The following is a 15,665-nucleotide window of genomic DNA, read 5'->3' as shown; positions in this document are numbered from 1 at the left end:
TGTGATCCGTGAAAGAATGCAGTTGCGATTGCATTAGGCTAAGGGCCGAATTCAATTTGGAGCGAGAAGCCGTTCTCGGCGAAACTTTTTTGCCCATGACGTCATTTTCTCTGATTCCACTTTTCCCCGTATTCACTTTGGCCAACTTTTCGCCGGTGCTAAAAGTCAATGCATCAGACCTAGCGAAAAAGCATCACCTACTAATAGGTGGCGAGAAAGAGTGCAAAATAGGGGTTTTGGGGTACAAGTGAAAAAAAAACATTCAGCACCCATGGGACAGCCTCCCTAAGGAAAACTGCGTCATTTTAAAAAAAAAAAAGACTTCAGGACACCCCAAAAAGTACTTTCGTTTTGGGGGCGAAATAAAACCAAAGTTGGGGGACAAACTTAAAAACTAGTGAAATAGACTCCGGGGGGGTCCCCAAGTATGCCCCAGGTGTTTTTTTTTTATTGCAAGTAGTTGCGGCAGGTGAGTTTTTCACGTTTTTAAAAATTTCATATTAGCAACTTTAAAATAAGCTAGCACCCATTTTCATGTACCCCAAATTTGATGGGACTACCTATTTTGCCAAAAAAAACCTCCTAAATGCTATTCTTCACCACCTTCTAAAAAAACGCTATATAGCTCCGATTAAGACCATTTAAAAATCCCAAATACCTTCAGCAGGGCTTTTCGGGGGTATTTAGAGTGATCCCCCATGTCAGAGCATATTTTGGGTGGTGTCAGGCTGATTTCCCCAAAAATGACAGCACTTTTCGGTGATTTCAGTTTCACCGGGGCCCGTTTTCGCCGTTGCATACGGGGATACGCGGGGACGCGCGTGATACTTTTTCACCGGCAAAACCTCAGATGGTGGCGAAAAGTCCGGTAACGGACTTTTCGCCTCAAATTGAATATGGGCCTAAATCTCTGAATCAGGGCCATAATGTCTACCCACATTTATAGCACATAGATTTTCACAGTAACCATTTTTCCACACTGATCACGAAGCTAAAATGTTAAACTCATCTTAAAAGATCATATCATGATTTGTGATCATTCATTTACTTGCAGTCCATAAATACAAGTGACTTGTCCCTTCTGCATCCTTCCGCAAATGAGTCACATACATGCTACATATGTATGTAGCAGAGGTGACTTTTTAAGTTACACTGCAGAAATGTGCATGCTTTCTGGTGGTGAAGGGGTTAAGGTTTCATCCTGTTGATTGTCTCACTAGCGACTGCTGTGGTATTGAATAAAGAAATACTTTGTAACCACCTCCAGCAAAGGGCTGTATTGGTCTTGTCTCTGGTGAATATACTTTCGGGTGAGTACATCAGAGTTTTATTTTCATTTTCACAAGTGACTATAGTATGCCACATGCCCAGTGAGAAGCAATAGCTTGTGTATTTATAATTGTATCACTTTTTTGAAAAATGACTTGTATATGAAATATTTATTTTAGCAGAGAATGTTTCTGCATAGCAGTGTATTTTAATCCATCTGCAAAAAGTTTAACTAAGTCTTTTATCCTTTACCTGTGGGTTAATAATTGACAATTGTTTAAAATCTATCACTATGCAACATATTTTACAACCAATATCTAGGGGCATATTTACTATGCAGTGGATTTACAAAACCTTGTTTTTTACAGGTATCGCCTGCCAGATTTAAAAAGGCAATAATACTACATGTTATAGCAAACTTGTTTTGAAATAACTATTATTGCCCTTTTAATCAGGCAGACAAAATCTGTTAAGAAAAAAAACTGACGGTTTTGTAAATATGCCCCATGTTGTGCAGAAAGTGGGAGTGAAACCGTTACACCAAACCAAAACTGTCCCAAGCTTCTACATGAAGCATGTCACACTCTCTCTCTTTATATTACATATTGTTGCTTTGTATGTAGCATGACTGCTGTTGTACCTATGTTTAGCCTGTTGTTGTCACTGTTGCAACTTGAATTTGCTACCTCTAGCAGAAGCAGAAGGGCAGGCCAATCTGGGGCTTTTCTTTCCACTAAACTGATTGCCTATCTCTGCCTGTAGCAGCAATTCTCAACTCCAGTCCTCAGGAGACCCTAACCGTGCATGTTTTCCTGGTCTCCTCTCAGAATCACAAGTGAAATAATTAGTACCACCTGTGGATCTTTCAGAATGTGTCCACCTGTAATGAATAAACCTGCGCTTCAGAACTAATAGGCCCCATCCATCTGCGATGGATTGCCACGATGCTGCAACCCGGCATCGCAGGGTCGCAGAAATCCAATATGTTGGATTTTGACGATCGCGATAAAAAAATTATCGCTATTGTCTAATCGGGGACATTTAACATTGAAAATTTCAGCGAGATGGATCGCTGACCATCGATGGTGGCCGGCTGGAGTTTCTACCCGGCAGATCGGCATTTCCGATCGCGTCGCAGGATCGCGGAAACCCCACTCTGATGTACGGGCCCCCATAGTACTGGAGATGAAACACGTTGGACTATAGAGAGCATTTCGCCAACAAAAAGATCTCTCTGTAGACAGCAGGACAGAGTGGAAGTATTATAGGCTTAGATAGAATTTGATTAAAGCTTTTATATGATCTATCCATAGCATTTGCCATACTCGTGTATTAATTATGTCAAACCTGTTGTACTACGGGGCCTATGTAATAATAATTGCCGCAGTGCCGTGATTATTTCCAGTCCGTCTTGTGACAGACGTTTTCACTTTTGACAAAAATGTTACTATCTGTAACTCGCAGGGACAGCAGTAACCATAACCACTGTCGCTGCGAGTTACATCCTGGGCACATGGGAGGAGTCTTTTGCATTTTTGTAAATACATTCAACTCCTAGAAACCACAGTGTCAGATTCCAGAGCTGGACGGAGGCTGCAGGAGAGGGATCGTAAGATCCATAGGAAAAAAGCAGTTTGCCCCATCCTCAAGGTGCCCATCCACTAGACGATTAAATTGAACAATAACGATATCGTTCAATCTTTTGCAAATCGTTTGCAGAAATGTGTAAAACGACCAGCGATGCGCGCTCCCGCTGGTTGTTTAGACCTCTATTATCTGGCAAACATGCTGGACAACTTGACGATAACGTCAGGTTCCGCATGTTTGCAGATGATTGATGTGCCTACACCAAACGACTGCTGGTTCAGTGTAGGCACATCACAGACTGACCAACGACTGCAATGTCGTAATCGTGCAGCCTTTTGCCTGTCATCTAGTGGATGGGCAGCTTTAGTCTACAGTCCAACCTCTGCAAAGCTTTAGTGAAAAGGGGTTGGACCTTAGTCCCCATTGATAATAATGTGGACTGCGGTCTGCAGCGCTAATGCTGGGCATACACTATACAATTATCTGTCCAATCTGGCTGGTTGAAATGAAAACCTGGTAATGTATGGGAGCAAATGACAATCATCCATTTGCTCACAAACACTGGAAAACAGACAAAAATGGTTGTTTAGACAAATTGGATAAAACACACGTATTAAACCAATTTGAACAAATGTTTTTTGTCCGTTTTCCAGTGTTTAAAATAGGGATGTGCAGGCTCAGATTAGTTCAGATTTGCACGCCGGGTTCGGATTTTACCCTCCAAAAAAATGGGGCTTAGTAAGAGGCAAAACGTCATCATTCCTGGACTTTTATCCAGGAATGATGATTTGTCCATGAAAGATGACGTTTTGCCTCTTTCTGAGCCCCGTTTTTTGGATGGAAAAATCAGAATACGGCGTGCAAATCTGAACTAATCCAAGCCTGCACATCCCTAGTTTAAAACAATATGATCAACTGTTATTTGCTCCCATACATTACCAGGTTTTCATTCCAACCAGCCAGATTGGACAGATATCTGACAGATAATTGTATAGTGTATGCCCAGCATTATTAGTAGTCTTTTGCAGAAGATTTCTGTGAAATCTCCAGGATCAGGCTGTCAGTACATAGCGGGAATACATAAAATGATACAGAATATCTTGTTCCTACATAACTTTATTAAAATTGGGCTTGATAAATAGGCTTCATTGTTTTTAAAAAAAAATATATATATAAATTTTTTTTAAAAGTATAATTTAATTCACACAGTGCTGGTCTGTTACATTTGAATTTAAGTTTTTATGTACCCTTCCATAGTTAGAGTTCTAAAAAGTAACCATGTCCCGCAGCTTGTAAAAAAGCATCTATTATATAAGAAATGTTGTTGCCGTCGCCAAGTCCAGTATCGCAGCTCCATTGACATACATGTACTGTTGCAATTTAATTCTGAACTATAAACATAGTAGAAGACCTATGTGGGTGTGTACACTCCCTAGACCAGGCCTGGCCAAGCTGTGGCTCTCCAGCTGTTGTGAAACTACAAGTCCCAGCATGCCCTGCAAAAGTTTTGCTATTAGGGATGCTAAATCTGTGTCAGGGCATGCTGGGATGTGTAGTTTCACAACAGCTGGAGAGCCACAGGTTGGCCAGGCCTCTCCTAGACTATCAGCCCCAATGGCTTCCTAACTATGTTAAAGTATAAAATTGCATAATTTTGTGAGGAGAATACAAATGCAATTTTAACAACCATAATTTATAGCTGACTGGGTGGCCAGCTGGCCTATTTCTATGTGAGGAGCTGGAGCTCCTTCCGCCCCATTGTTACACTGGCCCTGGATATTGGGGGAAATGTATCATAAAAGTACATTTTATAAAATTAGTAGAAGCTGATTGGTTGCTATGGGTGACCTTTTCAATTTTTTAGAAGCTTTGTTACATGTCCTCCACTATTCCTATCAAAGAGGAAACCAACTTTTACGGGTTCATGTTTGGAGGGAGTTTGCTTCTTGATGCCCAGTCTATTTACTAAATTACTAGTAATGCCAATTTATTTTTAATTTAGTACCAGGGCAGATAGGATTATTTATGAGCATACTGGATGGGTATTACCCCCATATAACATGCTTAAATAAAACCAGTTTTTTTCCCATTGGCTGTGGATGTCCATGGATGCTGGTGACACCTTTATTTTGTGTTTACAGCGATGACACAGATGGTAAACCATTGGCAAAATATTTTAGTGGTTTGTAGTAATGGGGATTTATCACCTATTTTTATTTTTTTCTTGTACTATTAGTATGGCAAAACCATCGCTGATAAAGTGGGGAATTTTAAATATATTGAAAAACCTGGTTAAAAAAATTATTGGGTTCCAAATTGGCAAATGTGTTTGTTTTTTTGGGAGGGGTGGGGGCAATTTTGTCACAGGATTTAAAATGGTGTTTTTCTTGTTTTAAATTGTCTTAAACAATCAACCTGGGCTTTGACTAAAAAAAAAAAAAAGGCACACTGCCGCTTTGAATGCCATATCAGAATTGCCAAAATATTAGCACTTTTGCAAAATGTGATCCCCCACCTTTTGCCAAATTGGAACCTATTAAACATTTGCCTTCTGGAGTGATATAAATCCGGTCATTAGCTGGATATAGGTAATAGGTCAAACCTTTGTATAGTGTAACCATAGTGACATTTTTCAGATGATTATACTATGTTTCTAGAAGTATATGCCAGCTTTGCTATTAAACATCCCAGACTGTGGTGTCCATTCTGCACCAGAATATCTATCTGATGCATCACTACAGTCCCCCTTTTGGACCCTAGCTCCCTCCTTCTTTCACTTTCCTCCCAAATTGTTCCTCTTTTGGTTTTCATGTACAGATAATAATGAATGAGATCTCCAAATGTATCTGGTTACTAAATGTAATGGTATAATAGTAGCATGAATCCTGTGTTTGTCCTAGTTCTTTGTCCCTGTTTGGCCTTCAGAGATGTTGAACCCTACAGTATACCATGCCTGTACTGTGAGCTATAGAGCGGGCGATGCATCTGGAGTATGTCGGATGAGTTGGACCATACCAGAAGTTCGACGCTACCAGTTGGTTCTTCGATTAGCCAATTTCAGGCTACTGTACATATGCACAGGCATTACAATTCTATGTGTAACATGCATTTCTAAAGAAAGGTAGGTGCATGTATAAAAAATCACTATATGATCTGTGAGTGAAGGGATTTTTGATTTAATGCATTTAAGGTGCATTGGGCTACAGTGCGGTTTTTAAAATAAAAAAATAAAAAAAACACTTCTTGTTCCATTTCATTGCACGTCAATGCAGTTGAAAATTTACATTAATCTCAGTGGTAGCATATTGTAAACACAATGAAATGTGCTTATGAAGCCTTCTCCTGTATGTTCCCACATAGGATTGGCTTGGACATATTTAAAAAGTTATATGAAATGCATATAAAATGTATACAGTTTATATGCATGTATACAGCCAAACAGTGTGTACATGTCTTCTGTATCCCCACCCACTTACTGCCAACTACACCCATTTGGCATAACCTCAGCTATTTTGTCTCTAGCACGTCCTCATTTTTTGTTTCCTCCTAGTTTTAATTTCTAAAGTACCTACATCCACCAAATTGTGAATTCTAATCCAAGCCAGCTACCCACCTTCAGTTTACTACAATACATTGGCATGTATGTACCGACCTGCAACCTTTATTAAATATTAGTGCGGCTTCATTCATTGGTTAGTAAATAGGTGTTTAGTAAGGTCTTTTATCTAGACCAGTGGTCTCCAACCTGTAGCTCGCGGTCTTAATTTTGGTAGCTCACCTAGCTGCAGTACTGCCAAGTCAACTAGGAGGAAGTGACCTCTGATGTGTGGTCCCCCATGGCATCGACAACATGGGTGGAGCCACAGGGAAGCACGTCAGGTGATTGCCGCAGTCTCTACAGCAATAACCTGATTTGCTACCCCGTGGCTCAACCCACGGTGTCTACGCTACGGCAGAGCGAGTGACTCCCACCCAGCACTGCCGGAAAATCACACAGCAGCCCTGCCTATACCTTTTTGCTCATCTACTGCGAGTACCTCCTTGGAGCCAGTAATTAACAGTAAAATGTGCTTGTGCTTACATTTTATTTACAAACTACAACAATATCACTGTAATAAGTAAATGCATTTTTATTTTCTATAATTTTAGTAGCTGTTCAGGAGGTTTAATTTTTCTAAAGTAACTCACACCTCAATTAATGTTGGAGACCACTGATCTAGACCGAGGTGTATTTTTTTCATTGCCTTTGGTTTCGATACAACTCTGCTAGGTCTTCCAACACTGGTTACAATGAATCCAGCTTCATTTGGCATCTCAAACTGATTATGTAGGCACCAGTGGGGGAACTCCAGGAGACATAGTCATTTGTCGCCGGGCACCAGCCCTGAAGGGGGCACCTGGCTCCATTGTCACCCGGCCATTCCGGGCACTGCTGATGAGGAGCTGCATGAAGAAGGAGCGCCGCTGATCGGCGCTCCTTCTCTCCGCTCTACCCTACGACCCCACCCCACCCCCCCGACACGCCAGTGACAGCTGGAGGAAGGAACTCACTCCTGAGCTCCGGGTCCCGTAGTGCACTATGGGAGTGACGTCATGATGTCACTCCCATAGTTCCGTCGAGCGGGCACCAGGGACGGACAGAAGCGGGCACTGGAGCGGGGTTTAAGGGTAAGTGTTGGGGTGTGTGTGTGTCTACGGGTGGGGGCACTATAGGGGTCTTACTACTGGGGGCATCCTATTGGGGAACTATTGGGAGCACTGCAACTGGGGGCATTACAGGGGTCCTTACTACTGGGGGCACTGCAGGGAGCATTACTACTGGGGCACTGCAGGGAGCATTACTACTGGGGGCACTACAAGGGCATTATTACTGGGGGCACTGCAGGGAACATCACTACTGGGGGCTTTACAACTGGGGGCACTACAGGGGCCTTTACTACTGGGGGCATTACTATACGGGGCATTATTACTACTGGGACCACTGCATAGGGGACCACTACTGAGGGCACTCTATATGGGGCACTGCATTTGGGGAGCACTACTGGGGGCACTGCATTTGGGGAGCACTACTGGAGGCACTGCATAGGGGGAGCACTACTGGAGGCCCTGCATAGGGGAAGCACTACTGGGGGCACTGTATAAAAGAAACTGCATAGGGGGCGGTAGCAGCTGGGGCTGGCATAGGTGCTGGGGTTTGATACATTTTAATTTGGGGGGGGTGGGTGGGGGCACCAACATTTATTTTGCCTCCGGGCACCTGGGATGAAGTTACGCCACTGGTAGGCACATCATTTATATACCCAGAAAGGAACTAAAAGAATAAACAGTGTTTTTAGTAAATGTCACAGTATGTCATCTACAAGCCACTAAGTTAAAGTCAATTGAAGGTGGCAAATCCCTTGTAATAAGGTGTGCTACAGTAGTAATTTATAATATAGCTCGGAATTGGCAAATCTGTCTTAGAGCTTAAAGAGCTACCTAAAGGCAAATTACTATTTTACGTTTTTTGTTTTGTGTTTTTAATTGAAACCAGCACATAATCCGGCTGTTATCCCTCGCTGCAGCAGAATGTCTCTTCTGACGTAAAGGGTTAACCAGTTTATGTTCATTTCCAACATGCCAAGAGATATGGGTTTAAATCAGTGCACATTGAACTTATCTGAGCAATTAAACAGAAAGCTTCAAGAGTAACAGGAAATCCATAGGCCACAGACAAACAAATTGTCTTGTAGCTTTTTGCTCCGTATGGATTAGCTGAGGTTTTTCATGACAGACTGCGTCCATTCAAAAAAATTATGTCCGTGCTTAATTAGGCCGGGCATTACACTGGGGCACCTCACCTGCCTAGAGGGCTGGAATCCTTTTCCTATACAGTCATAGCTTATAAATATACGATCTAATCCTAGCTTAATGACAATGAAACAGCAGTCTGTAAGAAGGGTATTTCTCATATTGGGCACATTCATCTTTACATAGAAACAAATGTGGCTGGCAAGCTAAGCAGCTTACTCTATTGCTTAATAGCGAGTCTGCCTATCGCAAGGTGGGTGAAGGCACAGTAATATGGTTCCTATTTAAAAATGTATTTGCACAGATAGTTCTATGTTCGGTTTTGTTTATGGCTATTGTCGGTTTTAATTGATTAAATTCAGTGATGCTTTGTTATATTTAAAAATATATATGGAGGAGAGTGGATAAAAAAAGTACCCGTGCCGGGGGGGCTGGCCTGCCAGGAAGGCATAACCACACCCCCAAAATTTCATGGCCATACTCCCTTCAGTGCACCACCGCAGAGGGTACCCAAAGAAGCATGGGATCACCCACATGCTCACCTATGACCCCTAGTACTGGGGCCGTACGGATATTTTGGCGGTCTTCTTCACTAAACTAAAGAATTAGTCGAGTCCTAAGCCATAATGTTAGGAAAGGGTTACGTTGGGCATATATTGTCAGATAAAGTGTCTGTAAGACCATCAGCCTGAAACCAGCAGATATCGGTTGGCTCTGTACGGGTCCTGCTGATGATGCTCCTTCGGACACAGCTGTAAGTTAGAGAAGTCGGCAGTGGGCGACTTTTTGCACAAGATGCTTCCTGCGGCCCTTGCATATTTTAGCACAGCTGATATATACAAAGAGTCAGCACTGATGCCTTTACCGTCTACCTCTAAATGAGCCCCAATCGGCAGTGCGCCCACCTCCTGAATCCAGCCGTAAATGTTCATACAGCCAACTATTAATTTAGTCCATTACCACAGTAGCTATGATAAAATACCCAGCTGCAGAAAGCAGGGACTGAGGTTTTCCAGATAATAGTGTGGTTTTCTGAACTAAAAGACTCATTTGTGTTGATTTATTTTGGTTTTGAGCGAAACCTCTCTCTACAGTACTAATTTGTTGAAATTCTAGTAGACCAACAAGTTGCTACCTGACTGGTTTGGTTTGTTGTGGCTTATTCACAAGAAGGAAAAAAAACATCTTCTTCATTTTGTACCATGGTTATGTAAATATAAAACGCTTATGAATATTTATAACTTTCTCACAGCTTCTCTAATTATTCATATTTTATAACCTTTGTCTAGTAGTGTTTACGCTATAGTCTAATGGCAGAACTGTTTATGCGGTCAATGGAAAACTATTTTAGATCGGCAATTATTTCTATGGACGCGGGCACTGCTGTAGGATTAGTCCATGATAAGATGGCGGGGCCTGGGGTAAGGATGCCAGAATTGGGGTGGGTGAGATCCAGCAGCTGATGATGATGGGCACGGTCTGCATGCCTTTGGATAGGTGGGCTATATAGGTGACTATATCTCTAGACCAGAGGTAGCCGTCCTTTATGATCTTGAACTACAGGTATTTGAAGTAAAGTTCTGCTCAGTGGCGGCTCAAGGACGGGCTAGCAGGGCCATCGCCCAGAGTGCCATAGCCTAACGGACGCAGCCCTGCGCCATGCCGGAAGATTATTGCACTCATCACCGGAAAAACCCACCGTCCTCCCACCCGCTGGCATTATTGGTATACACACATGGTGAGGGAAGGAGTGGCAGCACATGATGGCGCTGGGAGCTAAGAAACCTCACGCCAGCCCTGGCTCCGCTATATGCCTGACCACAACTGGAGCCCTCTTTTGTATAATGATGCCTTTTGCATATATATCATTTCCCTGTGTTGTGTGCTCATGCCACTTTTCTGGAAGCACACACGACAGTCTATATGTAAACTCAGATCGCATTAGCAGGCCAGGAACGCCACGTTCACATATAAACCACGCATTCAAGTGATCAATCATATTGATTTTTCTTTTCTTCCAAATGCCTTCTGTCAGAATATATGCAATATATCTGACTCCCAAATCTCTACATATAATACTCCAGTAACTAATGAACAGCCTTTGCTCCCCTGTGCTCCTATTGACATTATCCTCTTTTTTTTTTTTCCTAGAAAAACCCGGATTATGGTTAAAATGGAGGAGATGTGGTTTCTGTTAGTGCATGTGGCTGTATTAGAGAAGAAGACCCTAGATAACATAGGGATGGAAGAGCTACAATACAGAAGGCTCAAACGCTGCAATTGATTGCAGTGTTAAATTAGTAATGATGGATGATATTGCTATGCTTTTAGCAGTTTACAAAAGTAATATCCCATTACAGTTATGGAGATCGGTTTGCATTCATGAATCTTTTTTTTTTTTTTTTTTTTTTTTTCCCATTCAGTATCTTCATCATGTCAATATTACACTAACCTTGTTTAACCCTCTCAACGGCTATATGATGTACTAACTCGCTGGTCCCCGTAAACTGCTGCTTACTTTGCGAGAAGAGTATATGTTGATTATATACATTGAATATGGAGTAACTGCTTGGAATATAGGGGCCTATGTATCAAGCTGTTTGTTGCATAAAATCAGTGCTATTTTTCAGCAGGAACTGTATTTCCCATAAGATAAGTTTCATTTTAAAGAACCTTTTGAGTCCCTTCTTTTCTAAATACTCTACATATGTATATATAATTGTTTTTGTATAGCTACACCCACAGGTCCTGGACCTATTTTTCCAGTAAAATAGCCCAGCATAAACATTTTATGTACTGTTCCTATGTACTAATGGCACAGTGCAGGAGATTTTACAGAAATCTCCAATAAAGTGCTAATTAGCACTGCAGATCGCAGTCCCCATTAATATCAATGGGGACTATAATCTGATCCCTATGTACCAAACTCCAAAAAGCAAAGCTTTTGGAGTTTGGTTCCGGTAGTTTACACCATTTTCAGATGTGTAAACTGCTTTAAGCCTGTGGGGGCTTAGCAGCAGGAGAGAAATCTTTCAATATCTATCTCGCAGTCCCGGAAGCTGACACTGTACAAACATGAAAGACTTCTACAATTTTCCAGGGATATAAGTCGCAATATCCTGCAACCGCTGTCCCTGCGAATTCCCCTGCGATATGGATAGAGAATTGCGGCAGTTCCATGATTATTAGTACATAGACCCCATAGTAGTATATACAATTTACATTTTCACCTTTCCACCCTTCTGTCATCCGTTTCATAAGCCTATTTCCCAGATTTTATCCAAACGGTCCCTACATTTTGCAATACAGAATTTACGCAGGTAGGGTATTCTGTAGTTTTACACTAGTGTCACTTCATTACTGTACAGTAATTCCTGCTTTAGTAAAGCAAAAGTCACAAAATACTACACACATTTCAGTCTTGGGCATGCTCCAATATGGACAAACTGTTTGTTTTTTGTTTGTTTGTTTCAATTTTTCTTTCTTTTACTGAGCGGTTGTTGTTTTCATGGAAAGTCCATAATGTGCGGACGCTGAATAATTTACAGCTAATTCTTTAGTGCAATGTTTCTGTCAATTGCCTTATTGGTTTTCCTTCATTTTAGTTGAAGGTTGGGGATCTGGAATCTCATTTAATTATAAATGAAATATTTGAGGCACATCATCTCTACATAATGCTCAATACCATCCTCATCCTACTTGTTTGGGGTAATGATAAAGGCATACTCTAGCTGCAGAAGCAGATAAGTCTATCTCGCCCCTGTACACACAGCCGTGCTATGGACAAACCAGCCAATGAAGATATTGCTGTGTATGCAAATGCCATAAATTCTGAGCCTCTAAATCATGAGGATGGCAAGTCTATGGCACGGGAGGGAATCCCACATGACTGGGGGATCGATACATGAGATTCTGTGTGGGAGGTTTGGAATATTTGAGGCAATGTGTAAATCCTTTTAATGAGCAATATACAGTAATAATGTGTCATTCAGGAGGGCAGCAAACACATTGTAGTGCTCATCCTGTATTTATCAATGTTTCCTAGCTTTAAAGGCATAGGTACTGGTGAGCGCACTTCACACAGGCAATACATCTTTGTATGCACCGGCTGTGTGATGATATTTTAATGCCGCAGGAGAAGCGTCTTGTGTACTTTAGACGCCTCCTGCCAGCTTCTCTGATCAACTGCTGCATCTGAAGACCTAGCACCGGATCACTTCAGTGAACATCGGTCATCTGAGTAACACTCAGGATGACCAGGGAATTCGTGATGCTGAAGCAAGTGAAGATGCGTCCAAGGATGCAGCCCCTGGCTTCAGCACACCCAGAAAATTGGGTTGACACCCGAGCCCCCCCCCCTAGATTCTGCAACGCTGCCAGTCGCCACCCTTGCTCCGCCCCCAAATGGCCACAGCCTGTCAACTGGGCTGCGGCATCCAGCACACTGTGACAAATCTTGCAGGAGATCTGCACACCATCGGTGATGTACGTGAGCCGTCGGGTTTGCCTAGATCTCTGGATTAGGCCCGAAGTGCAGCCAGACACCGTTCCCTACTAGCTGCCGTTTCCACACTGCAATGGCTGCCAGGAGCTAATCACATGGCTCCCTCTCACGCACTGTGGGGCTGGTCTGGCACCATGTGAAAAGTGAACCTGTGTTTAGCCTCTGGGCTGATTGGGCCAATAATTGTACAGTGTATGGCTGAGCACCAATTACCGCTCTGTCGGGCATGAGAAATCTTCAAGCATGTCAGACGGATACAGTAATGTGTGCTTGGATCTGACAGTGGATATACTCACTATTTAAGGCAAGGATATTGTATGGTTACAGCATGTCATATAATGTATCAGACAGTGTATGGCACCTATACACTATCTCCTGCATCTGAGTGAAGATGCATTGTTCCTGTGACGTACACCTTCGGAGCTGGGCTGACTCTTACTCTGGAAGTGAAGCATTAGCAGACGGTACTGGGCTCCAAAGGCGCATAATGGACATTTTGAACTACTGAACACATTGTTAAACGCTAGAAGTTCTCACACTTTTTTTTTATTTTTATTATTTTTTTTAATTTTATGGTAAGGCTTTAATCTTATCATTTGATAACCACGTACATTATATGAATAGGCAAAGCTTCTATCCAAACATAAGTGTTATATCGATAAAACTATTTGACTACAAAAGTTTGTTGCAAGATTATAGATTTTCTTGTTTTGGGGAATTTTATTTGCTTTACTCCAAAATTGCACATTGCGGCAAAATCATTCAGAACGAGTACCAGTTATTGTTATATACCTATTTCCCAGCTTATGGTTCAATGTTTCTTACCAAGTGTGTCCTCTAACACTGGGGGGGGGAGGTGTAAATGTAATAGGCTGTGATCTAGAGGCACCGGCGGGTACCCAGAAAGTCTGCCCGATCATTTAAAAGGTAAAACCAACCTGCCTATTAAATTATTCCTACTTTAAAACATCGGACAGACTTGCCGGCTATTACATTTACCTGTGGATCTTGAGTTACTATAAAGTTAATAAGCATTATTTTACCATGTCTTGGCTTAAGGTGGAAACCCTGTGTTTACAAGGGGTTCAAACTATTTGTTTACTAGGTCCTTTCTGTCATTTTCTATTGAGTAGTATCAGAGCCGTAGCCGGGTTCGGGTGCGCCCTGTTGTGGCACAGTGCATGAAATTGCGCAGAAGGAGGAGGCACTGGCTGCTCTGGTAAGTGCAGGGTGTCCTTCTGGAGCATCAGGACCCTTCGTGGGTGCTGCACCAGCAATCCAGACTGCAGGGTGCTGTTCCAGGTACCCTGCTAGCCAGGAGTAAGGGACGGGGAGGTGGGGGTCGCCCCTAGCTAGTTACACCCCTTAGTAGGATACAAAGGAGCGGAGCACTGGTAACAATGAGTGTGCTAGGGTAGGAAAATAGAGAGAACGTCCCTGCACATAATAATTTACTAAGCCAAAGGGAGATCTATTGTGGACTTTGACAATTGTGTGTGTAGCTGATCTTATGCTTGAGAGAGATGGGGATATATATATATATATATATATATATATATAATATTCGTGTGTGTGTATGTTTATACAATAAGAGGGCACTAATATTCAGATTTCAAGTATCCTCCGCAGATGTTGCTTACATAGTGATCCTTGGTGACTTGAATCCCCATGGCAATCTTTCTAAAACGCTTGGTGTTCCAAATTTTACCTGTAGGGTATACCCTCTCACCAGAATTCACCCAACAAAGAATGCCAATAGGCTGTATCCATATAAGACCAATGTTTTTATTACATATAAAACATATATTACATATTAAGAACTTGCTTACAATTGTACAGAATGACAAAGTATCGCCAATTGACAGAGAAGGAGGTGGATATTTTCCGCCACCACCCTTATGGGCACGAGCTCAGGATGGCAGATCTTTTCCACTGTACATGACGACACTGCCCCAAACACAACCATACGCGTTTCGTCCAATAGGACTTCTTCAGGGGCAAATACTTTGTAGTAGTGATTAAAAATACTTTGACAATAAGGAGTATTCTTAAATCTCTTTTCCTGCCTATAGGCTCTGCACAAATGCATCCAGTGAGCTCCAGAGTGTGATGATAATGTAGACTATCCTGATGTATAGTGACCACTTTGCCCCTTCAGACAATCTAGAGCACAGCACAGCAGTGCAGGGCTTGGCAGGGACATGCAGAGCAACTGCTCTTCCTTCCATTGAGAGAAGGTCTTTCATCTCAGCCCTACCAAATAATTTTACATCCACTTTTATTCATGGTGACTGAAAACCTGTATATATTAAAGAAGGTCTGGACACCACAGATAGGAATAACCTTCGTTTCGGCGACGTGTTTTTTTTAAGCATAATTTCAATGTATTCTTCCTGTTAGTAATTTTCATTCGTTCCCTGGCAGAGAGATCTTACAATGCCAAAGTGCATTTTTAGCAGAGTAAACTTTGCGCTTCCTTGACAGATTCACAGTGACAGGAGCGTTCTGTATTACA

General features: G+C 42.1%; 1 protein-coding gene across 4 annotated transcripts in view; it reads left to right on the top strand.

Moving 5' to 3' along the window:
• Positions 1–15,665, top strand: part of MAF (MAF bZIP transcription factor) — a 362,661-nt gene that overhangs the window by 180,996 nt on the left and 166,000 nt on the right. The window contains exon 1 of one of the 4 annotated variants that reach the window (XR_015878957.1): positions 1,240–1,310. The exons of 1 other annotated variant lie outside the window; for it this stretch is intronic. The gene's annotated coding sequence lies outside the window, so the exon portion shown is untranslated. Of the gene's footprint in view, positions 1–1,239; positions 1,311–15,665 lie in introns of those variants that run through there. 2 more of the 4 variants (XR_015878960.1, XR_015878961.1) reach the window with 2 other exon arrangements.

The sequence above is a fragment of the Taudactylus pleione genome, unplaced genomic scaffold (genome assembly GCF_031769625.1).
Source record: "Taudactylus pleione unplaced genomic scaffold, aTauple2 ptg000195l, whole genome shotgun sequence".
Lineage (NCBI taxonomy): Eukaryota > Metazoa > Chordata > Amphibia > Anura > Myobatrachidae > Taudactylus > Taudactylus pleione.
The sequence above is the reverse complement of the archived record's forward strand: the minus strand, read 5'-3'. Positions and strand labels throughout refer to the sequence as shown.